Source organism: Macaca thibetana, chromosome X, assembly GCF_024542745.1.
Source record: "Macaca thibetana thibetana isolate TM-01 chromosome X, ASM2454274v1, whole genome shotgun sequence".
Lineage (NCBI taxonomy): Eukaryota > Metazoa > Chordata > Mammalia > Primates > Cercopithecidae > Macaca > Macaca thibetana.
In genome coordinates, this window is record NC_065598.1 from 54,967,898 (window position 1) to 54,995,773 (window position 27,876).

The 27,876-nt window shown below is 39.0% G+C and overlaps 1 protein-coding gene and 1 pseudogene across 2 annotated transcripts in view; both read right to left on the bottom strand.

Moving 5' to 3' along the window:
* FAM104B (family with sequence similarity 104 member B) overlaps window positions 1-27,876 on the bottom strand; it is a 628,193-nt gene that overhangs the window by 292,976 nt on the left and 307,341 nt on the right. The window lies entirely within an intron of this gene.
* On the bottom strand, window positions 24,528-26,061 carry LOC126945780 (ATP synthase subunit beta, mitochondrial-like; annotated as a pseudogene). The gene has a single exon (XR_007722545.1). The product of XR_007722545.1 is annotated as an ATP synthase subunit beta, mitochondrial-like (transcript).

Sequence of the window (27,876 nt, forward strand, 5' to 3'; positions counted from 1 at the left end):
AAATGTGATTCATCACATAAACAGAACAGAAAACAAAAACTACATGACCATCTCAATAGATGCAGAAAAGACTTGATAAAATTCAACATTCCTTCATGTTAAAAAACCTCAGCAAACTAGGCATTGGAAGAACATACCTCAAAATAATTAAGCCATCTGTGGGAAACCCTCAGCCAACATCATACTGAATGGGCAAAAGCTGGAAGTATTCCCCTTGAGGACCAGAACAATACAAGGATGCTCACTCTCACTATACCTATACAACATGGTACTTGAAGTCCTGCAAGAGTTATCAGTCAATAGAAAGAAATAAAAGGCATCCAAATAGGAAAATAGGAAGTCAAACGATCTCTTGTTGCAGACCATATGATTCTATACTCAGGAAACCTCATAGTCTCTACCCAAAGACTCATATATTTGATAAACTTTGGCAAAATTTCAGGATACAAAATCAATGTACAAAAAAATCAGTAGCAGTTTTATACACCAATAACATCCAAGGTCAGGGTCAAATCAAGAACACAATCCCATTCACAAAGCCACAAAAATATAAAATACCTAGGAATACAGCTAACCAGGGAAGTGGAAGATCTCTACAAGAAGAATTACAAAACATTGCTCAAAGAAATCCCAGATGACAAGCAAATGGAAAACGTTCCATACTTATGGATAAGAAGAATCAATATTGTTAAAATGGTCATATTGGCTAAAGCAATTTACAGGTTCACTGCCATTCCTATCAAAGTACTCATGTCATTTTTCACAAAATTAGAGAAAAAAGGCCAGGCATGGTGGCTCACGCCTGTGATCCCAGCACTTTGGGAGACCGAGGGGGGCAGATCAAGAGGTCAAGAGTTTGAGACCATCCTGGCCAACATGGTGAAACCCTGTCTCTACTAAAACCACAAAAGTTATCTGGGTGTGGTGGCACATGCCTGTAGTCCCAGCTACTCGGGAGGCTGAGGCAGGAGAATTGCTTGAACCCAGGAGGTGGAGATTGCAGTGAGCCGAGATTGTGCCACTGCACTCCAGCCTGGCGGCAGAGCAAGATTCCTTCTCAAAAATAAATAAATTAATTAACTAACTAATTAATTAAATTTATATTTAAATTCTAATGATCCCATATTTTACATACTCCCTGAACTCCATCCCCAGATTCAGGTAAAATTGTGCCGATACTTATCTTAGAGGGTATTTGTGCATCTTAGTTATGTGTGTACAGGGCCTGGTTTCTAGCTGTCCTTCAATAAGAATTCTCTGAGCAACTGCTATGTGCTTTGTTACTATTTTCAGTGCTGAGAATACAATAGAAAACACCATTCACAAATATCTAACCTCATAGAATTTTCCAGGAAATGTGTAGCCCACTAGAGGGTAGTAGGTACTGCATAAGTCAGGAAGAATGATATGTGAAAAGAATTGCTACTGTATTCAAGTATATCAGGGAAGGCCTCCCTGAAAACATGATTATTGATCAGACCTGGAGGAAGTGAGGAAGCAGGCCATGCAATTACCTAGAGAAAGAATATTCCAGGCAGAAGGAACAGTAGGTGCCCTGATATGGTTTGGCTATGTCTCCACCCAAATCTCATCTTGAATTGTAACTTCCATAATCCCTATGTGTTGTGGGAGGGACGTGGTGTGAGGTGATTGAATCATGGAGGCAGATTTTCCTGTGCTGTTCTCGTGATAGTAAATAAGTCTCATGAGATCTGATGGTTTTGTAAAGGGCAGTTCCTGTGCACACACTCTCTTGCCTGCCACCATGTAAGATGTGCCCTTGCTCCTCCTTTGCCTCCCCACCATGATTGTATGGCCTCCCCAGCCATGTGCAACTATGAGTCCATTAAACCTCTTTTTCTTTATAAATTACCTAGTCTCGGGTATTTCTTCATAGCAGTATGAAAAGGGGCTAATACAGCAAATTGATACTGGTAGAGTAGGGTACTGCAATAAGCACACCCAAGAATGTGGAAGCAACTTTGGAACTGGGTAATAGACAGGGGTTGGAACAATTTGGAGGGCTCAGAAGAAGATAGGAAAATGTGGGAAAGTTTGGAGCTTCCTAGAGACTTGGAGGGCTCAGAAGACAGGAAGATGTGGGAAACTTTGGAACTTCCTAGAGACGTGTTGAATGGCTTTGACCAAGATGCTGGTAGTAATATGGACAATAAAATCCATGCCACGGTGGCCTCAGATGGAGAGGAGGAACTTATTGGGAAGTGGAGCAAAGGTGATTCTTGCTATGCTTAGCAAAGAGACTGGTGGCATTTGGCCCCTGCCCTAGATATCTGTGAAACTTTGAACTTGAGATAAATTATTTAAGGTATCTGGCAGAAGAAATTTCTAAGGAGCAAAGCATTCAATAGGTGACTTGGCTGCTCTTAAAAGCATTCAATTTTATTCATTCACAAAGGGATGGTTTGGAGTTAAAACTTATGTTTAAAAGGGAAGCAGAGCATAAAAGTTCAGAAAATTTGCAGCCTGATGATGCAATAGAAAAGAAAAACTCATTTTATGAGAAGAAATTCAAGTGGGCTGCAGAAATTTGGAAAAGTAATGAGGAGCCAAATGTTAATTGTCAAGACTATGGGGAAAATGTCTCTGGGGCATGTCAGAGGTCTTCATGGCAGCCCCTTCCATCAGAAACCTGGAAGCCTAGGAGGAAAAAATGATTTCATGGGCTGAGCCCAGGGCCTTGCTGTTTGCTGCAGTCTTGGGACTTGGTGCCCTGTGTGTCAGCTGTGGCTAAAAGGAGCCAAAGTACAGCTCGGGATATTGCTTCAGAGGGTGCAAGCCCCAAGCCTTGGTGGCTTACACATGGTGTTAAGCTTTCAGGTGCACAGAAGTCAAGAATTGAGGTTTGGGGACCTCTGCCTAGATTTCAGAGGATTTATGGGAATGCTTGAATGTCCAGGTAGAGGTGTGCTACAGGGGCAGAGCCCTCATGGAGAACATCTGCTAGGGCAGTGTGGAAGGGAAATGTGGAGTGGGACCCCCCACCGAGTCCCCACTGGGGCACTGCCTAGTGGAGATGTGAGAGGAGGACCACCATCCTCCAGACCCCAGAATGGTAGATCCAACAACAACTTTTGCCATGCACCTGGAAAAGCTGCAGACACTCAATGCCAGCCCATTAAAGGAGCTGGAAAGGGAGCTGTACCCTGCAAAGCCACAGGTTCAGAGCTGCCCAAGTTTGTGGGAACTCACCTCTTGCATCAGTGTGACCTGGATGTGAGACATGGAGTCAAAGGAGATCATTTTGGAGGTTTAAGATTGGACTGCCCCACTGTATTTGGGACTTGCATGGGGCCTGTAGCCTGTTCATTTTGGCCAATTTCTCCCACTTGAAATGGGTGTATTGACATAATGCCTATACTCCCATTGTTTCTACAAAGTAACTAACTTGCTTTTAATTTTACAGGCTCATAGGTGGAAGGGACTTGCTTGGTCTCAGGTAAGACTTTGAACTGTGGACTTTATAGCTAATGCTGAAATGAGTTAAGACTTTGAGGGGACTGTTGGGAAGCCATGACTGGTTTTGTAATATGAGGACATGAGATTTGGAAGGGGCCAGGGCTGAAATTACATGGTTTTGCTGTGTCTCCACCCAAATCTCATCTTGAACTGTAGCTCCCATAATCCCCATGTGTCATGGGAGGAACCCGGTAGGAGGTAATTAAATCATGGGGGTGGGTTTTCTCATGCTGTTCTCGTGATAGTGAATAAGTCTCATGACATCTGATGGCTTTATAAAAGGCAATTCCCTTGCACATGTTCTCTTGCCTGCCACCATGTAAGACATGCCTTTGTTCCTCCTTCACCTTCTGCCATGATTGTGCGGCCTCCCCAGCCATGTGGAATTGTGAGTTCGTTAAACCTCTTTTTCTTTATAAATTACCCAGTCTCAGGTATTTCTTCATAGCAGCATAAAAATGGACTAATACACTCCTTGAGAAGAAAACTTGGTATGTTCCTGAAATATGACTCCTGTAATACTTGTAAAGCCTCATCATCCCAGGTTTTGGCACGTAGCATTCATTGAAAGCCACCTACTAGTAGTAACTCTATTTCTCCTACAATGTGTGAGAGAGGTGGGGTTATTTCCATTGTATAAATGAAAGACCTGAGACTCTGAAAATTTCCCTGAGCCTCTTTTCCTGTTCACACCTGGAACTCTTAAAGGAGGAACAAAGTCTTCATTATGAGAGACAAAGATTTGAGCATTACAGCTAGAGGGTGGACACCATGCACAATGGATGCCAGCTAACCAGCCAGTATAAATGAAAAGTTATAATAGAGTGACCATGACCATCATAACATTTCTACTTTTGGTGAAGAGAAGGATATTAGGAATGAGACAGGCATTGGGATATGGGAGAAAGGCAGAAAGGGGAAGCTGGGGACAGTGGAAAAAACAAAACAAAACAAAAACTGATTGGGAAGGGATCCAGTGGACATTTGCAATGCTGATAATAGTCCACTGCTCGATCTCGAAGTATAATTGTACACTTGTTCATGTGTCTTCCCAGTTCTGCCTTATTTTGCTCACATATTTTAAATTTCTGTGTTGAATGTAGTATAGAAAAGTGTTAATCATAGTCGGCCTGATTCTGCTATCCTAGAAAAGGCCAGTTTTGCAAGGTTGGGCCTTGCCAGAAATCTAAGAACTTGGATTTTGAGAGTATTGTCATGATTTCTTAATTGATAAAGGTGGTTTACTGTGCCTCATCTATTTGTGTAAAAAATAGAATCAGTCCCCATTATCCATGGGCTCTACCTCCTTTGAATTCAACCAATGGCAGATTGAAAATATTTTTTAAAAAAGGATGGTTGCATCTGTATCAAACATGTACAAACATTTTTCTTGTTATTATTTCCTAAACAATACAGTATAACAATTTTTTACATAGTATTTACATTGTATTGGGTAGTATAAGTAATCTAGAAATGATTTAAAGTATATGAGAGAGGAAGGACTTCAAGATGGCTGAATAGAAGCATTTCTGGCTCACCTCCCTCCTTCGCTTAGAAGAACCAAAATAGTGTATAAACAATCACATTTCAAATACATTATCCAATAGAGAACACTGAAATTCAACAGAAAAGTGAGTGACACAAAGCAAGAAAAGAGAAGGAAGAGAGGCAGTCTGCTTGACTGAGTTTGGCTGGGAACTGGGAGTGACTTCCTTACATGGGGAAAAGGCAAGTGACAGACATGTAGCGGCCCACATCCCCACCATCAAATCTGCAATCCTGATCACTTGAAGAGCCCCTCGATCCTCCAAGCCCTGAAATTAACATAAGGAGCTGGCAGAAGATGATGAGACAAAACTGCTCCAGGGAGGGAGCTCGCACTAAATCCCAAACCCTTTCTGACAACTAAATGGCTACTTTAGTTAGCATGGTGCCATTTAAAATCCCAGCCTTTAACAGAGTATGCCAGGACTGAGGCATTAGTGAAGCTTGGGCTGTTGTTGCTGGAGCTGGGGAGCAAGATGGAAACAGGCTCCCACGGCTGGGGCTGAGAAGTGAGCAAGGCATGGGCTGCAGCTGTCAGTGTTGGGAATTGAACACTACTAGTATTGAGACTGAGATGTGAAAGGGGTGCAAGTTGCCATTGGGACTTAGTTTCAAGCTGGGTGAGGGACTCCTGCAGCTAGGGCTGGGGTGAGACTTAGGTGTGGGCTACCACCACCAGGATCAGGGGGTGAGCCTCGCTGAAGCTGGAGCATGAGAGTGACATTCATTTCCCACCTGCTAGCCCAGGCTGTGGCCACTGAGGTGAGCCCCACCCTGACCAGTGGCAGGGCCTCAGCTCAGTTGCTAACCGCCCCTCTCCTGAGCATTCCACCTGGAGTCTTAGGATTATCTGTCCCTGCTAACTACAGCTGGTGCCTACTGTCACCATTGGAGAGCCTGAGTACAAGCCCACTCAGCCCAGTTTTACACACTCCCTCCAAGACCCCAGGCATATAACCTGGGGTCATGCAGATTGCCCAACCCAATCCATCAAATCGAACACTTGAACACTTTCCCAGGGGCCTAAGATTGAGCAAAAACTCCTGACCACTGCCACCACAGTTAGCTTCTGCCTGCAAGCACCACCTTCAGGCCTGGAGACTGACCCACCCAACCCATCGCAGCCACTGCCAACATCGATGCATACTGCTCCGGACCCAGAAAATCATCCCACCATTGCTAGTACCATTGTCCATGCCACACCAGTTGTCCAGGGACTCAAGAACCCACCCAACCACCTGGTTCACCATTGCGACTACCAGTATGTAAGCAAGCCACCTGGACGCCCAAAAATTGGTCTGCTGGTAACCACCAACACTTATGCCAGTGTACATTGCCCTGGTGCACAAAGATAGGCACATTCAGCCCACTGCTGCCACTACTGGGGCCTGAGGACTTGCTCACCCGAGTGTCCGAGTCCCAAGCACAACTTCATCCCTGCCTCTACTAATAACTATACCTAACCCACCAAATAAATCATAGTTACCACTAATGCTGTTTACAGCCAAAGAAATACATACAGAGACTACACCGCTGCATACACCCAAAATCAAAGTCAAAATGCCCTACCCAATCAACACCATAAATACATCGTCAGGAAAACGTCTTCCCCTTCAAAAGTAAATTCAAAAATAGGAAGAAGCAACTGTTACACTAGATGTTCAGATATCAACATAAAGACACAAGAAACATGAAAGACCAAAGAAATATGTTACTTTCAAAGGAACACAATAATTCTCCCGCAATAGACCTTAATCAAAAAGAAAATCTCAAAATTCCAGATGAAGAATTCGAAATATTGATTTTAAAGAGGCTCAGTGAAATACAAGAGAATTCTGAAAAACAACACAAAGAATCAGAAAAACAATTCAAGATATGAATGACAAATTTACCAAAATGATAGCTATTTTTTAAAAAATCAAATAGGGGAAATCCTGGTACAGAAGAATTTATTGAAGAAAGTACAAAACATTTGAAAGCTTCAACAATATATTAGATCAAACAGAAGAGATAATCTCAGAACTTGAAGACAGGTATTTAAAAATAATCCAGTCAGAAAAAAACTAAAGAAAAAAAGAATTAAAAAATTAGCAAAACCTTCATGACATTTGAAATAACATAACACAAATACTTATAGCCAACTGATCTTTGAAAAAGCATACAAAAACATAAAGTGGGGAAAGGACACCCTCTTCAACAAATGGTGCTGGGATAATAGGCAAGCCACATGTAGAAGAATGAAACTGGATCCACATCTCTCACCTTATACAAAAATCAACTCAGGATGCATCAAATACCTAAATCAAAGACCTGAAACCATAAAAAATCTAGAACGTAACATTGGAAAAACTCTTCTAGATATTGGCTTGGGCAAAATTTCATGACCAAGCACCCAAAAGCAAATGCAACAAAGACAAAAATAAATAAATGGGACCCAATTAAACTAAAAACCTTCTACACAACAAAAGAAATAATCAGCAGAGTACATAGACAATCCACAGAATGGGAGAAAATATTTGCAACCAACACATGTGACAATGGACTAACATCCAGAATCTACAAAGAACTCCAACAAATCAGCAAAACTCCCACAAATAGACCCATCAAAAAGAGGGCCAAGGGCATGAATAGACAATTCTCAAAAGAAGATATACAAATGGCCTTCAAACATGAAAAAATGCTCAACATGACTATCAGGGAAATGCAAATTAAAACCATAATGAGATACCACTCTATTTCTGCCAAAATGGCCATAATTTAAGAATAAAAAATAATAGGTGTTGGTGGGGATGTGGTGAAAAGGGAACACTTTTACACTGCTGGTGGGAATATAAACCAGTACAACCACTATGGAAAACAGTGCGGCGATTCCTTAAAGAACTAAAAGTAGAACTGCCATTTGATCCAGCAATCCAACTACTGGATATCTACCCAAAGGAAAAGAAGTCGTTATATGAAAAAGACATTTGCATATGTATGTTTATAGCAGCACAATTTGTAATTGCAAAAATATGGAACAAACCTAAATGCCCATCAATCAATGAGTGTATAAAGAAAATGTGGTATATATACACCATGGAATACTACTCAGCCATAAAAAGAAATGAAATAATGCCATTTGCTGAGCTTGGATGGAGTTGGAGATCATTATCCTAAGTGAAGTAACTCAAGAGTGGAAAATCAAATATCATATGTTCTCACTTATAAGTTGGAGTTAAACTATGAGGATGCAAATGCGTAAGAATGATGTAATGAACTTTGGGGAATCAGGGGAAAGAGTGAGAGGGGGATGAAGGATAAGAGAGTACACATTGGGCACAGTGTACACTGCTATGGTGAAGGGTGTATCAAAATCTCAGAAATCACCACTAAAGAATTTCTCCATGTAATCAAAACCCACCTGTTTCCCCAAAACTATGGAAATAAAAATTTAAAAAATACATATATCATAGCACAATGGATGCAAAAAAAATAGCAACATCCATGTTTGGCAAAAATACTGATCATGCAAAATTTCAGTACATTGCTGATAGGAGTACAAGTTGTTTTAATCAATTATGGGAGTAGATTGGAATTATCTAGTTAAAAGGAAGAGGCACACAGCTATGAATTTTAAGTACATACCCCAGAGAAAAATGTGTACATATGCACCATAATGTATTCACAAGAACATTGATAAGAATGTTGTCCTTGTTAGCTAAAACTTATAAAATACAGAAATCCATCTACCCAAAGGAGGAAAACTGGGTGGTATGTACACTCTGTGGAATATTATAAGGTAGTGAAAATGCATACACAAAAACAAGCACCAATGTAGTTCAATTTCCAATCATGATGTTGAGTAAATGAAAGAAGATTATACAAAGTATGTGTACATGGTTATTTTGTTACATAAAGCTCAAAGGAAGGCAATATTTCTTATTTAGGGAAGCATATCTAGGAGAATTTTGTAAAGCCTGTGGTATCTATATTGAAATTACTTCTTTTCTAATATATTTAATATTGACAATGTCTGTCACTTCTTGTTTTGTCTGAAATTCTATATTTTGCTATGTTTTAATTGTATTATCATTTTTCTTTTATGTATTTTAACTGATAAATATACATATTTGTGTGGTACAATGTGGTATTTTGATATATGTATATATTATAGAATGATTAAATTAAGCAAATTAACAAAAAAATTGAAATAACATAAAGTGACTGAATAGTAGAATAATTGGTATCCCCCAGGGCAAAGAGAGAACAAAAGTATTTAGAAAATCTATTTAACAAAATGATAGATAAAAACATTCCAAGTCTAGCAAAAGATTTAGACATCCAGATACAGGAGAGTCTGTGATCCCTAAGCAGATAGAATGCAAAAGGGTCTTTTACATGACACATTATAGTCGGACTATTTAAAGTTAGAAAAAAAGCAAAATCCTAAAAACAGCAAGAGAAAAGCAACTAGCCACCTATAAAGGAAACCCCTTCAGACTAACAGTAGAGAGAGAATGGGATGATATATTCAAAATGCTGAAAGAAAACACTGCTAGTCAGAATATTATATCCAGCAAAAATGTAGGAATGCAGTCTTTCCCAGACAAGCAAATGCTTAGAAAAATGTGCTACCAATAGAACAGCTCTACAAGAAATGCTCAAGGGAGTCCTAAACATGGAAGTGAAAGGATGACATTTATTAATACTATCATGAAATCACATGAAAGTATAACTGACTGGTAAGGCAATTACACAATGGGCTCAGAGAAAAGACTCAAATGATACCACTACAGAAATTCACTAAATCACAACGACAGACAATAAGAAAGATGTATACAGCAGGATGTACATAGGTCTATGCAAATACTACACCATTTTACATAAGGGACTTGAGCATGTGTGAGTTTTGGTTTCTACACATGTTTCTCTTTCCTTTGTTGCATGGATACTGAGGGAAGACAGTATTTCAAACTGAGTGCTTTTGTTTGTGAGAGTCTAGAATATTGGTATGTGCTAGGTAGAGTGCCTAAGTGACCAGCTCTCAATAACAACTTTACATGCTGAGTCTATAATGAGCTTCCCTGGTAGACAACATATCACACAAATTGTTACAAATCATTGCTGGAGGAATAAAATGTGTGATTCCACAAGGAGAGGACTTTTGAAAACTTGTACAGATAATCTTTCAGTCCTCTCTCCAGGCATCTTTTCCTTTTGCCATTTTTGTTTTATGTCCTTTTACTGTAGTAAATGTATTTTTTCCTTTTTGATTATGGTAAAATCACATAAAACAAATTTATCATCTCAACAATTTCTGAGTTCAGTAGTGTTAAGTATATTTTCATTAATGTGCAACTAATCGCCAGAACATTTTCATCTTGCAAAACTAAAACTATACCCATTCAACAATAGCTCCCCTTTTGTTGTAGCAAATCTGAGCTGTGAATTTGACTATCAGCTGAGTCCTGTGAGTTTTCCTAGGAACTCATCAAACCTGTGGTAGTTTTTGGAACAGCTGACACTGATGTATACACATTAAGTTGGTCTTTGATCTGCTTCACTGATCTGCTACACATTTTACATGTGGGAGGTGGGGTAGAGGAATCACCACTTCCGCATTCAGTGAATCTTCATTTTTACATAGGATAAAATAAGCATAGGGCAGAGGAAACAGTCAGATATGCATTTTTCTCAGGTAAACAGAGGGATGACTTTTTAGTTCTGTCCTTTGTCTGGTACCGGAGAAGGTAAGTTATTAATTTACATTGTCAGGGTGAAATTTAACAGAACTGTTTTAGGGTAAAGACCTTGGGGCCCATTGTGGGCAAATTATGAGGGAGGTATGCAGCTTTTGTTCTGCTTATGTTTGTAGCTATCTTATTTAGGAACAAAATGTGAGGTAGCCTTGTGTGACCCAGGTCCCAGCTTGACTTTTCCCTTTGGCTTAGTGAGTTTGGTGTCCCAAGATTTATTTTCCTTTCACAATAGTAAAATGGTTACTATAGTGAAGCAGATTAACGATTAACTTTTTTAACTCCTAGAATTTCCATTTGGCTCTTTGTTAAATCTTTTTTGTGCTTGCTTGTGTGTATGCTGAGATGTCTGTATTTCTTTCAGAAGTGTTCATGATTGCATGTTGGAGCATTTTGACAATTTTGGCTTTAAGCCTGTCAGGTAATCCCAACATCTCCGCCTTTTTGACTTTGGTATCTGTTAATTGTCTTTTCCCATGTAGGTAGAGATTTTCCTAATTCTTCATGTTGTGAGAATTTTGAATTATGGGAATTTTGGATATCAGGTTATGAGACTCTTGGTCTTGTGTATATTCTGTAAAGAATGTTGATATTTTTGTCTTAGCAGGCAGTCTACTTCTCTTCTCTGGTGATGCCTTTGCCATGACTCTTTTCCTCATGATGGAGCTAAGGCAAAAGAGAAAGGCTGCAGAAGGAAGGTGTTTAAAGATAGGGTGAGTTTTGAGGGCACTGTTTAAGGTGCCTCTGCCCAGGACACTGTGACAGAATTGCTGGTGGTGCACAGATTTCAGAATCCTTAGTGAATACAAAAGATGGAGGTAGGGTAGTAAAGAAATGGCCTAGTAATTAAAAATTATGTCAAGTTGTAACTGCATTTCTGAGATTTATAGTGTGACAAGCAACAGTGCCAAGTGAGGAGAGCACCACTTATGGTCTTTATCACAGCTACTCAACTTTACCGATTATTGAACCAGTACAGACGAATCAACCAGTACAGAGAACTAAATATTGTTTCATTATGGGTGACCAAGTGTTAACAATTGGCTATTACTTACACTCTGGCTTGGATTGACCTTAGTCAGGCTCCTTTATTCCTTGCAGGCTTGTTCCCTAGTTGGAGGGAGCAGTCATTATAATTCAAAATCTACCCTTAATAGCTTATCCTGAGAAGCAATTGACCACAGCATAAAATATTTTCTGTCAGGTCACCAGGTTATGTTGTCTGTTCAGTCTCACTCTTTCCCCCAATTTCCCTTCAAGTGTTCCTGCTAGGCCTGCTTATCTCTTCCTATAAAGGAAAGCCTTTTTCTGATTCTGAGATTCTCAAAGACTCTGAAGTCAGAGCAATCTTCCTATGATAACAGTGTTTTTGAAAAAAGTCTTTCTTTATCTAAGACTAGATTGTTTTTATTTGACTTAGTGATATGGATGGAGGAAAAAAAGTGTGTGTATGTGTGTGTGTGTATTGTGCTATCCTCTAGCCTAGTTATAAATGTAACATGAATGTAAATAAGTAATATAATAAAAATAATAAAATAATAAAACCCTTCTGAGGAAAATGATAGAAGACTGGAGAAATTTGGCAATTACTTTTTTCTTTGATGAACAGACATCGTTATAGAAAGATGATGATTTTTCCTAACTTAATATATAAACTAAATACTACTGCAATTAGTATCCCAACAGAATTTTTTTTGGCATTTGACTGAAAGATTTTCAAGTTCTTCTGAAAGATCAAAGTACCAGAAGAGCCAGGAAAGGAGAAAATAATGGAGAAGAACGAAGGTTACTTGACATTTAAAACATTAATTAGGTTATAGCAATTAAAATAAAGTGATACAAAAATAAATATACAAAAATGAATATTGAATAAACAAATGTACAATAAAGAAAGAAAATAAAATTAAGAGGAGAGAACTAAATACAAAAATGTATGGGGATGTACGACATAAAAAATAAGCCATTTTAAACAAGTGGGAGAAACAGGGATTCATTAAACAATGGTGAATCCTTCACTCTTTGCCCTAAGTAGATGTGCTAAAGAAAAAATTAGTCAATGAAACTTGTTAAAGCATGCAAGGCAGACTTTATTCAGGATCATTGTGATGGATATAAGGACCATGACATTGGGGTTTTGCAGCAGGAAAAGAGATTGGATTCAACTCCAAAAGTAGTACGGGAAAGTAGTAATTTATAGCCAAGGAGCAGAGTGGGAGTCAGTGGATGGAAAATTACTGAAAGGGAACATCAGGATTAAGGAGGATTCTGGCTAAACCTGCCTAACAGGATTCTTGCTGAAGACAGGCCAGAGTGATCAGACATCACCTAGGAATTGGTGGAGGATGGGGAACAGGATCAGATATCAAGGATGATCAGATATCAAGGGTAGGGTGTTCTTGCTAAATGGACTTAGCAGCGTTCTTTGTTAAAACTGGATTTTACGAGTACACAGATGGGCCTAGGAGAAGTTTCGGGAGCCTGACTAAAGTTTGGTCAAACAGAAACTCTTTGTCAGATGAAGGAATTAAATGTATAATAATGCAACCAAATAGTATTAAACAAAACAGATGTGAATGTGTTTATTCTGTAGGGTGGACAAAGTCATTGTAAGAATGACAGAAAAACCAGGAGCAGAGAAGAAAATGATTGATGAAAGTTTGGGCAAAAAAGCCAAATGCTAAAAAATGTCTGAAGATTTATTCTAAGCCAAATGTGAGGACCATGACTCATATGCAGGGGCTTCCCTCTACTCATGATTTTTTTCCCTAGCTGTTAAAAAAGAGGAAAGATTGTCCTTTTTTCAGATTTAGATGCTTAGCATAATAATGAATTAGCATATCAGTTTTTCCCTTACACTGACAACACACATCCAGTGTGTTGACGAAAAATCCAAACTCTAAAATATTTGAAGAAATTTATTCTAAGCCAAATGTGAGGACCATGACCCATGACACAGCCTGAGGAGATCCTGAGACCATGTGCCTAAAGTGGCTGGGTTGCAGTTTGGTCTTCTAAATTTTAGGGAGACATAAGATATCAACCAATACACATGAGGTATACATTGGTTCGGTCCTTAAGGGCAGGACAGCTTGAAGTGGGGGTTCTCACAGGTCATAGATGGATTCAAAGATTTTCTGATTGGCAATTGGTTGAAAGAGTTAAGTTATTATCTAAAAACCTGTAATCAATAGGAAGGAGTGTCTGAGTTAAGATAAGGGATTGTGGAGACCAAGGTTCATATTAGGTAGATGAAGTCTCCTCGGTGGCCATCCTTAGAGGCAATAGATGGTAAATGTTTCCTTTAAAAGGTGCTAGACTCTCAGTTAACCTCCTCAGGATCAGTAAAAGACCTGGAAAGGGAAGTGGATTATCTACAGAATATAAATTTCCTCCACAACAATTTTGCAGAGCCATTTCAAAATATGTCAAGGAAATATATTTTGGGATAAAATACTTCAATTTCTGGCCAGGCGCGGTGGCTCACGCCTGCAATCCCAGAACTTTAGGAGGCTGAGGCAGGCGGATCATGAGGTCAGGAGTTCAAGACTAGCCTGACCAACACGGTGAAACCCCATCTCTACTAAAAATACCAAAATTAGCTGGGTTGGTGGCACACACCTGTAATCCCAGCTACTCAGGAGGCTGAGGCAGTAGAATCGCTTGAACCTGGGAGGCGGAGGTCGCAGTGAGCCGAGATCGTGCCATTGCACTCCAGCCTGGGTGACAGGAAGACTCTGTCTCAAAAAATAAATAAGTAAATAAAACAAAAAACAAACAAACAAAACAAAAACCTTCAGTTTTCTTCAGGGCCCTGCTATCTGCCATTTGATACTATACTAGAGTCGGGTTGGAATTTGACATCTTATTGCTACAAAGAGTTTATTTTGTCAGTCTTAATATCTCCTTTTTTAATGTTAATTCTTGTCAGTTGTGCCTGAATTCCAAAGGGAGGAGAGCATAATGAGGCACGTCTCAGGTGAAGATGGGGCGAGTATTGGGGGTGCTGTTGGAGGTATCTGAGTCTGGGACAGAATCCAGATCCCTTGATGGGGACCCAGGAAGGGGCAGGGTGGACAATAAGAAAGGTGCCTGGAAACTGGGAATACTGAGGGCTTGTGCCCACGGCCCCAAGATCTATAGAGCACCCCATGGAGGTGCCAAGTGAAGGGCGTGCCCTTAGCTCCTTGTTGCAGTTTTTTTACCTCTGCCATGGATGTCCAGGGAAGGAATGGGCAAGGCTGTGCGTTCTAACAAAACTTGATTTTAGGGAGGAAATGGGCCTAGTAAATTAGAGTGTTATGAAAGCAGTAGTCACTCCAGTTTCAGTTCTCTAGTGGTATTTTTCTAAATGTCTTCATTTTGGAGAATCCTGTTGTGAATCTAAATCTCATCAATAGACTCCTCTATCTTTTTACCATAAGCCTTAAAGTGATTTCTATGCCTGCTTGGCCGTAAAATAAACAAAAGCATATTTACCCTGATTAGAAAATGTACACAGTATAATAACTGGGATTTATTATTAAAACATGTTCAAATGTTAAAAAAATGTACCCAAATGTAGGTATGGATGCTTGCCACTTACAGAGTGCGATTAACAAGAACGAGGTCTAGTAGAAATAACGTGTCTTTTTTTTAACCAAAAGTAGTAAAAGGGAAGTGGCCAGATTCCTATCCAAAGTAACCACTTCGATTTGGAGGGGAAGGGAAGCCACAAATCTCTGTTTTCCTAAAATTCTTTATTGCCTGACAGCAAATCTCAGCCCTTCCTGATTCCAGTCTTACACCCTTATCATTGTACACAAGGACAACAAGGTACATCTGTGAGCCCCGATTTGTACCCTCACAGTCTTAGAAACAGTTCTGTAACAAAAGACTCTACTAAGAATCTACCCTGCTTAGGAAAGCAATTATTTCTCCTACAGAGGTTTAAAAATAAATTTCTGATATAAAAGCACTGAAAATCTATGGTTCAAATATGAAGTGAGACTTATTGTAGGATATCTCAATTTGCCACAACATATGTGTAATGTCTCCACAGTGGGACCATTGAGGTGAACAGACAGGGTACAGCCTCAAGAAAAGCAAGTTTCCCATCCCCTGGGGAGAACAAAATGTCAACGGTCAATTAACATGGAGTGATTTCTGTTGCAATAACAATAAAAATACTATCAGCATTTACCTGACTGTGATTCTGTGTCAGACACTTACCGATCAGTTTACATGAGTCCTGTTTTCTTACACCAATTCCTGAGTGTAAACGGTATGTTTATCATTAGTTACAGATGGGAAAACTGAGACCCTGAGGGCCTTCTGTGTTCTCTTCAGCCCTGAGTAGTCCTTTGCAGGGGCCTTCCTGATCTTCCTCTCCCTCCTCCTTGTGACTAGGTCTAGTATCTTAACCTCACAGTGGTCCCTATTCTCTCTGTCCTCAGCCCTCATCGCAGCTGTCAACCACTCACATCTTACCACACTTCCACTTCCTCTTCTGGATGCCTATGGTCCGGAGTGAGACCAGGTCCAAACCTGAGCTTCTTGCTAAGTCAAAGTGACCTTTTCCTGTCAGTCAGGGAAGAAGAGCTGTGAAAGTGGTGCCATGTTGGTTGACTTGCTGTCACCAGGCAGAGCTCAGACTGCCCATATTACAGTGATATCTGCTTTTGCCAGAAGGGGCATCTTATCTCCCAGACCTGGAGGTCTTCAGAGAAGACAAGGGAGAGACACACTCTTAAACACTCATACCTGTTAAGGTCACAGACCTCAGGATGCATGAGGGCCAAGCTGGGGTGTCCCCCCAATCAACACTCTCTGTGCGTGGACAGGTGGGGCAGGCTAAGGCTGGCTTAGCCCCTTCCTCCTAAAGGGCCCCAATTTTAGTCAGTGCTGTTTGGAATCATCTTCTTATGGCTGTTTTCTCCTTTATACTCCTTTCCCTCATACCAGAAGCTCATTTCCAAGGCTAAAGGTAAATTCTCACACATTTTTATCTTTTTTTCTTATTTAATGATTGCATTATATGCTTTCTTCTACAAGATGCACTGGCTCTGAGGGAGGTCAGTGCATCTTGTACTTGTGCCAGGCAGGGCAGGCTACAACTTGGCGTGTCCTGAGGGCACAAGCCTGGATCCTGAAGACACTGGGGAAAACCCCAACAGAGCACTGGGCTTAAGAAAAGACCACCAACTTCCAGCCAAATGCTGGTCAGCTGCCAGCTCTGCCTCCACCCAGTCCTATATCAGGGTCTGAAGGCTGGATCTAGAATCCCAAGTTGGAGTGAGTGGATGCCCCAGGACGGGGAGTCTGAGGGGTAGACTGACAGGCCAAGAAGGCCTCTTAGAGGAGGAGGCAGCAGAAAATCTCCACATGGCTTGAGGGGATGTACAGCTGTGGGGTGAAGCACGGCCCAGCAACCACCTGTTCACTGACCTGCTGTTCAGGTGCAGGTCCAGTTTTTGCCCTTTTTGGGGCTTAGTCTCCTCACCTGCACAATAGGCATAATTAAACCTCCAGCATGTAGGGGATGTTTCTGAATGGAGAGGAGCTGAAGTGATAAGAAAGCAGATTTGGCCCAAGAAGAGGAAAAGCGGGTCAGAGTGGGTGGGGAAAGGCTGATAGGGGCCACTTCAGCACAGCCAGGGGCTGCCTTCCTGGAAGTGCTCAGCGCAGTCAGGCAGGGGGAGACTCTGAGGCTGTGGTGGGAACCACAAACCAGAGACCAGGTGAGGTTGTTTCTGTAGTGCTCTGGGGTGATCAGCTGCTGTGTCTGCTCCTTCCTCATCTCTGCTCACAGGGAGTCCTAAATAAGCCCAGTGGTTATCTTTGCCCCATTGGTTACTGTGACCCATGTGAAGTTATTAGAGCCAAATGTCATCATCACAACGGTCACCAGGTTAGTACTTTGGAAATTTATCCAAATAATGGCTTGCCTGTTCTGAGATGATTTTGATAATATGTCATCATTTATTGTAGCCATAGTTTATTCAGCCATTCTCCTATTGGCTATTAAGTAGGGCTTGATTTACTTTTTATGCATCTTAAACTAGTTGTGGTGAGCATTCTTGTACATAAATGTAAATATGGAGGATATAGAGCAATGTACTATTTGTAATAGCAAAAAACTAGAAACAGTCCATTTATATATTAAGGAAATGGTTCAGTGAATTATGTTATATTCACATCATGTGATAGATACAACAATGATAATGAAAAAATTAAACCATATGCAGACATGTGAAGTGAAAGAAGCCAGGCATAAAAGAGGGCATGCTATATGAAAGTAGACAAAACTGGTATTTAGGGATATATGCACTTGTATTAAAGCAGTTTTACAGAAAACAAGGATTCTCACCTATCTGAATAATATTTTTTTTGTAATTTTATTTTTTAAGCAATCAGGCAGTAAAATTGACATTTCAAGGTGTACAGTTTAATGAATTTGTAAGCACGTATTGATTTACCACCACATTCAGAACACAGAACTGTTCCATTATTCCCAAAAGCCTCCTATGTGCTTTATTTTTATGGTCACACCTCTCTATTCACTTAAGCCCCTATAACCACTGATCTGTTCTTTATCACTATACTTTTGTCTTTTCAAGAATGTCATATAAATGGAATAATACGGCATGTAATCTTTTGAGTATGGCTTCTTCATTTAGCATAATGTCATTTAGTTCTATGCAAGTTTTTTAATGTATCCATATTTCATTTGTTTTATTGCTAAATAATAGTCCGTTGTATGTGTATACCACAACTTGGTTATCCATTCACCCAAGGATATTTGGATTATTTCTCATTCTTTGTGATTATAAATAGAGCTGTCATAAACATTTGTATATGGGTTGTTGTGTAATCATAAGTTTTCACTTCTTTATAGATCAGTTTGGGAACAATTGACGTCTTAACTGTGTTGAGTCTGTTAATCCATGAATATGTGCTGTCATATTTTGTTTTCTGGAGACTTTACTGAGAGAAGACTCTTGGAAGCTTGTGTTAGTTTTCTCTGGACTTTGCTCTGTTTACCTTTTCACTTCGCTGATTTTCATTTGCATCTTCTTACTGTAATAGATATAAGCTATTAATATGTGTGTGACTATATGGTGAATTCTGTGAGCCCTCCTTGGTAATCATCAGCAATCATCGAAATTGGGTGTAGCTTCAGAGATTCCTGACACAGTGGTGACAGGGGCTGAAATTTTCTAGTGCAACCCAAAACTCTAAAACATACCAAGAGCATTGTTTGGGTAAAGGAAGGATGAATGATTGAAGAAGGATAAATCTCTGATACCTGTGTGACTATTGGGTTACCCATGACTTCATATGAAGTAGCCAGTCAGCTGCTTGTCTGTTATGAGAGGTGAAGCCACCTAGGATATTTAACCATAATGCATCCAACTCCAGTAGAGTTCACTCACTGGATCTCTTGGCTGCTATTGGCCATGCTTGATGAAGTGAGGGGAAAAAGCATAGCTGGAGAATGCCTTTGTCTTTGTTTTTGTTTTCTCTTCTCCAGGGAGAAGGAGAAAGATCACAAACATCTCTAAAGGTGACTTTTAAGTAGGCCAAAAATGTTAAAAGTTGATGTTGCTCTTTTCTAAGTGGAAGGGAAAAACTAAATCAGATCTCTTGGCTGGAGCAAAGCTTTGGATAAACCAGAGGGGAAATAAAGGGGACACTTCAGCCTTTTCTTAAATTTGGCTGCTGTTTCTGATGCAGCCTTTTACTCTCCTCTGGCATTCCAGCCAAGATTTCTCATGCGAACTATAATGTTAACCTTATAAATGTTAAATTTATTGTTTGCAGTTTTAATAAACTTGCAATGAGATAAAAATGAATTAAAAATGACTTTGTGTTTGTGGCTATTGCATTTGGATGTCTCATGGGGGTTATTTTCTATGGAAATAAGCTTGTTAGAGTACTTTACAGGACTTGTGTAGAATATGTTGAATAATCTCACTTGACTAATTCAAATTTATTTATCTCCACTTTATTTTTTCCTGATGTTGCCTTTCTGAGTAATTATACTCTATTTTTCACACTACAACCACCTCACCCTCTCCTACCTGACAAATTGTTCCAAAATCATAAACAAAGATTGAACCATTTGGACAAGAAGAAACTATAGAAGGAAGCACATATGTCAGTAAAAGGAAAGAATTAGAAGGTAAATTTGCATTTGCTTGCATGTGTGCATTGTGTTATACCTGTAACATGTGGTCCCCATTCTTCTCTTATTAAGACTCTAACTGATGAAGGAAGAGTTTGTACTATTTAGGTAAGTATCCTCCTTACTATGATTAGAAAGACATTTCGTCAATATCTTACCCAGCCTAGTTAAGGCTTAGTGGGAAAAAAAGAACTTATTTTTTATAGGATTGTACCTTAACCAAAACAAAGTAAAGTAATTACATTTCAAATACAGACATTCAATTGGCATACCATTGCTCTAAATTAACCTGGTGCCCTTAAAATATCATTTTCTTGCCCCTGAAGTCACTATTTCAAAAGATGGAGAAAATATTAATGACACTTTGTTATTATTTTTATTGATACGTAACATAATAGATGTACATACTTTGGGATACAGGCAATAATTTGATACATTCATGTAATATGTAAAAAACAAAAGTATTGGGGATATTCGTCATCTTAAATATTTATTTTTTTCTTTATGCTGGCAACATTTGAATTATTCTTTTCCAGCTATTTTGAAATACACAATAGATTACTATTAACTATATTCAACCTACTGATCTATCAAACACTAGGTCTTATTTCTTCTATCTAACTGTATATTGTACCCATTGAGGAGAGATTAATTAATGACACTTTCGTTGTGCTATGTTCACTTATATTTCATCCTCCCTAAATCCAAGGAATGCTGTGAAGCTTATCTGCATTTCATAGGTAAGAAAAATATGTGGCATACTTAAAATCACTTAGCTGGTGCAACCAAAATTTAGATCTGGTTTGAAAGCTTTGTTATTCACCATTCTATTCTACTCTAAGAGTAAATGACTTTGCTTAGAAGGGCTTATTTATTCATTGACAAACTGTTTTGGCTGCTAATTATGTGTGTACCAGGCATTGTTCTAGGTTTAATATTACAGTGTCTCTACACTAATTCACACAGCTTAGTACTGGTTCAGAAATGCACACAGATAAATGCAAAGGGTGAAGGAATCTTGAAAATATGTCTAAAAATGGGAATTTGTATATGTTATAATAAAATTGGTATTTAAAATCTGTGGGATTGAGTCAAAGATATTCTTTATTAAGAAATATGGGATCACGGCCCAGTCTTTCGCAAAATATAAAAAAGGATCCCTTTTAAAATTATTATACTACAGTAAATTCTATATGGACACAAGATGCAAAAGTAGAAAGTAAAGATGCCAAAATAGTACATGAAAATATGACAAAGTGTTTTGTAGTATTGACATGTAACTCAGTATTCATACAGGGAAAGACTGATAAATTTGATTACACACAATATTGAAACTTATGTATGGAAAATTTTCATAAACAAAATTGGGAATTATTTTGCAACAAACATGTTAATTTTATATGAGTGATACAATGCAACCTGGGCTGTAGCAGCTTGGGGTTTTACAATCACAGGACTCTATTTTATTGATGGCCAGCAGATGTGGGGTGAGGTTTTTTTGAGGTATGCATAGCAGATGGTCTCTAAATGGCAAAAATATGCTTGTTTGGGCTATTTTTAAAACAATTGGACGTGTAAAAATTGTATTTTACTACCAGCAGACTTAAGCTAATGGGTCTCAGCCTGTAGGGAAGAAATAATTAACCAAGGGACCAATACACATAGGCTATTTTTGGCTCATTTATGTAACACTTCAATAAGATTAAAAAACAATTTGCAAAACAGAGTACATACTACATTCCTATTTGTGTGAAAAATATCTGAGATTATATGTATGTGTTTTCATTTCTCCTGCTGTATATATGTGTGTAGTACACAAGAGGAATAAATTTTGAAAGATGACCTTTATTAACAGAAGTGTTTGGAGTGGAAATTGGACCAGAGGCAAAAAACAAAACAAAACAAAAAAACAAAACAAAACAAAAACTCCAGTTTTAAAAATGTTTTAATACATCTATGTATTTTTCAAATTTTCTTTTACTCAGAATGTGTATTACTTATATACTTTTAAAAAGCTATTAGGTCAGGCATGGTGGTTCACACCTGTAATCCCAGCACTTTGGGAGGCTGAGGTGGGTGGATCACTGAGCCCAGGAGTTTGAGACCAGCTTGGGCAACATAGTGAGACCCTGTCTCTACAAAAAATAAAAATTAGCTGGTTAGCTCTGTGTGGTGGCATGCGCCAATAGTCCTATCTACTTGGGAGGCTGAGGTGGAAGGATGGCTTTAGCTTGGGAGATCCGGGCTGCAGTGAGCCATGATCACACCACTGCACTCCTACCTAAGACCCTGTCTCAAAAACAAACAAACAAACAAAAAATACCTAGTTAATTTTTCATTAAAAACCCATTGAGATAGTTACTATTGTATTTCCTAAAGAAAATAATGTATGGGAACCACTTTTACATTAATATATTTCTACTGCTGTCTGAGCAGTAATAAAATATCACTAACATATTCCAACATTTCTTCTTGTGATCTTCATGGTTGGATTTTCTCCAGCAATGTATGATGCTTGCTCTCGTGATCTGCTTTATTGGTGTGCTCAGTTTAGATAGAAAGACTTCATAGATTTGGGATTTAGGACAAGAGGTGTGCTAAAACAGTTTTAAGAATAGGTTTATTTTTAGTGGTAGTTGATAATGTAAATAACATTGCAGTACATAATTCAATCTCATTTCTTTTTTCAACGCTATATAATTTAGACTGCACTAATTTTGGCTTTTTCTCATCTAGCTGTTTCTTCAATATAAGTTTGTTATGATTTTGAGCCTTTGTTCTCTAATCTCAAAAAATGTGGATTCTTAATAGTTTTTGTGGTTGTATAGCATGCTCAGGCTCTGGAATCAGACAGTCCTCAGTTCTGAATTCTAGTCATTTAAGAACTGCATGGATTTGGGCAAGCTATTTAATCTCTTCTATATCTTCTATGCTACAGTTTCCACATCTATATAATGGGGATAGTTGTAGTACCTACCTCATAGCACTTGTGAGAAATAAATGACATTTTCCATAAAAGCATGGTATACGTACAAAAACAGACATATAGACCAATGGAACAGGATATAGAACCCAGAAATAAAGCTGCACACCTACAAACATCTGATCTTCAACACTAGTAAGCAATGTGGAAAGGACTACCTATTCAATAAATGGTGCTGGAATAACAGGCTAGCCATATGCAGAAGATCAAAACTGGACCCCTACCTTGCACCATATACAAAACTTAACTCAAGATGAATTAAAGACTGAAATGTAAGACCTAAAACTGTAGAAACCCTAGAAGAAAACCTAGGAAATACCATTCTAGACATCAGCCTGGGCAAAAACTTTGACTAAGTTTCCAAAAGCAATTGCAATAAAAACAAAAATTGACAAGTGGGACCGAATTAAACTAAAGAGCTTCTGTACAGCAAAAGAAACTATTAATAGATTAAACAGACAACCTACAGAATGGGAGAAAATATTTTCAAACTATGCATCCAAGAAAGGCCTACTATCCAGAATGTATAAGGAGCATAAATGTTGAATTCAACAAGTAAAAAACAAATAACCCCATTAAAAGTGGGCAGAGGTCATGAACAAACCTTTCTCAAAAGAAGACATACATGTGGCAAACAAATATATGAAAAAAATGCTCAGCATCACTAATTATTAGAGTAATGTAAATCAAAATCACACTCAAAACCGGTGAGATTCATTGGTTAGAATGCTTATTATTAAAAAGACGAAAATAACAGATTTTTGCAAGGTTGTGGAGGAAAAGGACTGCTTATACACTGTGGGAATATAAATTAGTTCAGCCACTGAGAAAAGCAGTTTGGAGATTTCTCAAAGAACTTAGAACTACTATTTAACCCAGCAGTTCCATTATTGGTATATAACCCTCCTAAAATAAATCATTCTACCAAAAAGACACATGAACTTGTATGTTCATCACAGCATTATTCACAATAGCAAAGACATGGAATGAACCTAGGTGCCAATCAACAGTGAAGTGGATAAAGAAAATGTGGTATATATACACCATGGATTGCTACACAGTCTTAAGAAATAATCAAATCATGTCCTTTCAGCAACATGGATGCAGCTGCAGGCAATTATCCTAAGCAAATTAATGCAGAAACAGAAGGCTAAATACTGAATGTTCTCACTTGTAAGTGGGAGCTAAACATTGAGTGCACATGGACGTAAAGATAGGAACAACAGACACTGGGGATTACTAGAGGGGGAAGGGTGGGATGGAGAAGAGGTTTGAAAAACTACCTATTAGACACCATGCTCACTACCTGGGTGACGGGATCTTTTGTATGCCAAACCTCAGTGACATGCAATTTAGTCATGTAACAAACCTGCACATGTACATACTGAACCTAAAATAAAAGTTGGAAAAAAGCAGATGGAATAAAAATTAGTTCTAATTTGGAAATTGAAAGTTATTAATAGCATTTTCATTTTTTGAGGAGTGTACATTTTATTGGAAACCTTAAATAATTTTCAGAAGACATCTTCAATCAAGTTTCTTGTGTGGCCTACACAGAAAACTGAAGCTTTTTGGATTAGGGGCAAGGAGACGGACAGTACAGAGGACAAGGAATGAATGGCCTTCAGCTAGCTTTTGCCACAGCTTCTTCAATGGGTCCTAGCCTATAGAATATCTGTTCTGGGAGATGGTCATATTCACCTGGCAAAATCTGCTAGAATCCTTTGATGGTATCCTTCAGGGGTACCAGCTTCCTCATATGACCTGTAAAGACCTCAACAACCTGGAATGGCTGAGACAAGTAACACCGTATTTTCTGTGCACAGGACATGGTCAATTTGTCATCCTGAGAAAGTTCATCCATACCCAGGATGGCAATGAGGCCTTGGAGGGATTTGTAGTCCTGCGGGATCTTTTGCACCCCATGGGCCACATCATAATGCTCATCGCCAACAATGTTGGGATCTATGATACAAGAGGTGGAATCTAGAGGATCCACAGCTGGACAGATGCCCAGTTCAGCAATGACTTGGGACAGCACATCCAAATGAGCAAAAGTAGTAGCAGAGGCAGGGTCAGTCAGGTCATCAGCAGGCACATAGATAGCCTGTACAGAGGTGATAGATCCCTTCTTGGTGGTGGTAATTATTTCCTGCATAGTACTCATGTCAGTGGTCAGGGTAGGCTGATAGCCCACAGCGGAATGGATTCTGCCTGATAAGGCAGAAACCTCTGCACGAGCCTGGATGAAGCAACAGATTTTATCAATAAATAGCAATACATCTTGACCTTCTTGATCTGTGAAGTATTCAACCACAATCAGTCCAGTCAGAGTTACCTGGGCACGAGCACCAGGTGGTTCAATCATTTGACGTATACCAGCACTATCTTGGAGGTGGCATGTTTTAAGCTGATAACATCAGATCACAGAATAAATCATTGCCTTCACGGGTCCTGTCACCAACACCAGCAAACACCGAGTAACCACCATGGGCTTTGGCGACATTGCCTACTAACTCCATGATCACTACAGTCTTGCCAACTCCAGCACCACCAAAAAGTCAAATTTTGCCAACCTTGGCACAGGGAGCTAGCAGATCTGGTGACCTTGATATCAGTCACTAGAATTTCCTGCTCAACACTCATTTCCATGAACTCAGGAGCCTCAGCATGAACGGGAACAAACTGTGTGGTTTTGATGGGACCTCTTTCATCAGGCTCCTTAATGACATTCATGATTCTGCCCAAAGTCTCAGGACCAACAGGAATTTTGATTGATGCACCAGAATCCAGGACTTTCTGGCCTCTAACCAAGCCTTCTGTACCACCCACAGCAGTGGTCCTTACTGTGCTCTCACCCAAATGCTGGGCCACCTCCAAAATCAGCCTGGTCTTCCTGCCTTGCACTTCCAGGGCATTTAGGGTATCCCATCAAACTGGACATCCACCACTGCATTAATGACTGCCATGATGCTCCCAGTGAGAGCGTCTGCCTTCAACAAAGGAGATGCTTGTGATGCATTGTCCCTGGCAGGATGGACTGCTGTGGGAATGGCCTGCAGTAAGAGTTGAGCTATGGATAGCAATGCTGAAGGACTGAGTCCCCGCAAGGCCCTAGAGACTGAGGCAGCAGCCACAGGACCAACAAGACTCAACATGGTAGAGTCCGGGTGGAGTCTAGCACTTTCAATTTTGAAAGGTATTACTTTTGTAGAAACTACTTTTTTTTTTCCTGCAGAAAATCTCTAAAATGTGATCAAAACAACTCTTTCTAAATTTACTTACATTTCTTTAGCTAAGCCATGTAGTATGTATTCAATTTTTCAATGTAAATGCTTTGAAGAAATATGTATTTTGAGCATGTAAAAACATAGAGGTGGTTAAGAGCTTGGCATTAACTTATGATGGGTAAACGAAGAAGTGGTCAGAAATGTTTTTCAGACATTTCTAATTAAATTTGTTTTAAAAATAAACTGACTAATTTCTCTGTCCATTTCAATTTATGATTTTGCAGCAAATATTTATGGATTTTTATAAACCTTTTGTTATTTGTTTCCTTATTTGCCGTTATTGATCTTTAGAATACGGATTGGGTAATTCTTTCTTATAATTGAAGTCGAATATAGAGAAGAAGCCTACTGAAGAGCTTTATGATATCATGTTACACCAGATACTCAGTAAATAGCTGCATGATATATGAGCAATTATTTAAAACAGACTTTACTTTTTAGAGACATTTTAGGTTCAAACTTGAGCAGAAATTATAGAGTTCCCTTCCATGCACAGACTCCTCCACAGTCAACATCCCACACCAGAGTGATACATTTTCTAAAAATGGTGAAACTACACTGATAACATTATCTCCGAAAGTCATGGCTTACATTAGAGTTCAGACTTGGTATTATACATTCTCTAGGTTTGGATAAATATATACTGATATGCATCTACCATTGTAGTATATGGAATAATTTCGCTGACCTAGAAATCCTCTGAGCTTTGACTATTCATCCGTTTCTCACCCCCGACACCTGGTAATCACTATCTTTTTATTGTCTCCGAAGTTTTGCCTTTTCCAGCATGTCACCTGTTGGAATCATACAGTATTCAACCTTTTTATATATGCTTCTTTCACTTACAAATATGCATTTGAAGTTTCTTCAGGCCTTTTCATAGCTTGATGGCTCTTTTTTTAATTGTTGAGTATATTCCATTGTCTGGACATACCACAGTTTTGCTGAAGGACATCTTGGCTTTTTCCAAGTTTTGTCAATTATGAATAAAGCTGTTATAAACATCTGTGTGCAGGGTTTTTTGTAGACATGAGTTTTAAACTCATCTAGGTAAATACCAAGGACAGCAACTGCCAAATCACATGGTAAGAGTATGTTTAGTGTTTTAAGAACTGCCAAACTGTCTTCTAAGGTAGCTATACTACTTCGCATTACTACCAGCAATGAATGAGAGTTTCCATTGCTCCACATACCTGTCAGCATTTGGTGCTGTCACTGTTCTGGATTTTGGTAATTCCAAGGGATGTGTAGTGGTATCCCATTGTTGTTTTAATTTGAATTTTCCTAATGGCACATGATGTTGAACATTTTTTTTTTACATGCTTATTTGCCATCTGTATATCTTCTTTGGTGAAATATCTGTTCTTGTCTTTTGCCCATTTTAAAATATTTTTGTATTATAGTAATTTAATTTTGTTCCCGTATTATATTAATTAATTTAATCTCCATTGAAACACAGGGTTTAAAATGTGTAAAATAATTTCAGCTTTTGTTTTAAATTCAGGGTGTACATGTGCAGGTTTGTTACATGGGTATGTTGAATGATGCTGAGGTTTGGGATACAAATGATCGTGTCACCCAGGTAGTGAGAATAGTACCCAAGAGTTAGTTTTTCAGTCCTCATGCCCCCCACTTTCTTTACTTGTTTCTCCAATAGTCAGTCTAGTGTCTAGTGTATAGTCC